Here is a 2,050-nt window from a genome sequence, read left to right on the forward strand (position 1 = left end):
CACCCCACCCTGCCTACGGGCCTCAGAATGCTGTGAATATTTACGTAACAGAAAATTAGTAAATGCAATTAGTGGCGGTGGTATGGTAAGTTTGTTTTCCATCGGCTGACAAATATGTAAGAGGAAAGTTGGAAATATACCGTACTGTCTGTCGGAGCTCTCATCTGTCCGAGAGAATATCCTCATTTTGATATTGACCTAAGAAGAATGTGCTTCCACTCTGCAGCTCAAATCATGCCAAAACCACAGTCCCATAATTGATTGGATTATTGACTTGCTAAAAAGAAAATCTTATGATTATTAAGGGGCGCTTATTCAAACGGGGCGCTTAAGGAAATTTCCACGTAATTCGAGAGGGGCGGTTATTCGCGCGAGTACGGTACGCGTTTAATTAACTACACATCAGCAGTACAGTACGGCGTACGATGGACTATTGTGTTAAAAAAAAAATTTTTGCAATGTTATTTTGATAGACTTTCGTCAAAGAAATAAACATTCAGCATTTGAGAGAGAATACAGTCAGTGACGTCCTTTTTGGTCCGTGCATGCAGACAAGTAAAATCGTGCGATGATTTCATAACTAGGCTAGGCTACCTACGGCTTAGCTAGCCTAGTAGTAGTAGTAGTAGTAGAAGGAGGAGGCCCGGGAGGCCTCCTGCCTGGCCGTAGGCCTACATCTAAATAAATAAAAAATAAAAATAAAATAAAAAAATAAAAAAATAAAATTTGTTACTTGAGTCTTTAAAATAGGTCTAGAATATTCCTATTAAACAATTCACAATTCAAAATAATTTTTTATTCAATCAATTTCTTTATCATATATTTTTTAACAATTCTTAATTCAAAGATTTATTGAAAAGGCATCAATTACAATTTAAGCAAGCTTTTAGGTTTTGATGCCCTACAAAGAAAGAACAATAATAACTACACACAAAATAAAAATAAAAAGATAATAGTAGAAGACTATTCATTTATAAATCACGATTCTTAAAAAAAGTGTAATGATAATATGACAAATACAATGGGGAAAAAAGTAAAATTTCGACCGAGTAAAGTAAAGATTACCAGTTTTATCTATATTTGTTAAGTAGTCTGTTATGTATTTCTCTTTTAAATAAACTACTTTGTAGATTTTTTTTTATAAACGTTCAGTTTGTTGTGTTTATGAGGGTACTTTGATTCAATGAATTCCTTAATTGTTCATACTTAATATTGAATTTGAAGTAACTTTCTTCGGGTTCTAATTAAGCTTGTTTTACGAAAGTAATTTTCAATTTACAATTGAATTTTTATCGCGGTGCGCGATGTATTCGCGGTGACGAAAAAATGAGGAATTGTTTTTGCACACGAGCCTACAAAAAAAAACAAAAAAAAAAACCAAGCGTCCACTAACAGAAAAATTAGTGGACGCTGGGGGAATAGGCAAATGACATTGGGAGTTACAGTGATGACGTCACGATTTATTTATAAAACGATTTATTAACATTCCTGTAAACTTTTTCAATTAAGTTTACTTTATGTTGCCAAACCGGCCAACTACTTGCAGTCACGAGAGGCCTGTAGCCAGGTCATTTCAAGGGGGGGGGGTTCTCTGGGCGTGGGTCCAGGGGCCTGCCTAAGGGCCACGGTGGGGTCGGGGGCAGAGCAGTTTTTGTGTTTAATGGGTCTATATGATGTTTTAAAAGCAGTTAATTTTTGAAAAAAGATCTATGTAATAAAGAGGTGGTAATATAATAAAATTATAATATATTTTCTGAGAATTGGTATGTTTAAATAACACCGAAAGATATAAAAAAAAAACCCTCATCGCATAATCAATATCAATATACCCAACACATTTATTATTATAAAACAAAAAAAAGCTAAGTTCTTTTTCTCCCTCCTCTTCCTCTTCCTATTCTTCTTCTACTACATCTTCTTGACATTTTGTACACTGAAAATAATAGTACTATTTTACTACATGGCTAAAAAAAAGCACAAATATTGTCATTACTACTGACAGGGCCATCGTTAAATTAAGTCAGAGCCCAAAATATAGCATCATATTCAA

Source organism: Anneissia japonica, unplaced genomic scaffold (genome assembly GCF_011630105.1).
Source record: "Anneissia japonica isolate Jap-2015-1 unplaced genomic scaffold, ASM1163010v1 scaffold6788_len1366326_cov149, whole genome shotgun sequence".
NCBI classification, from domain to species: Eukaryota; Metazoa; Echinodermata; class Crinoidea; order Comatulida; family Comatulidae; genus Anneissia; species Anneissia japonica.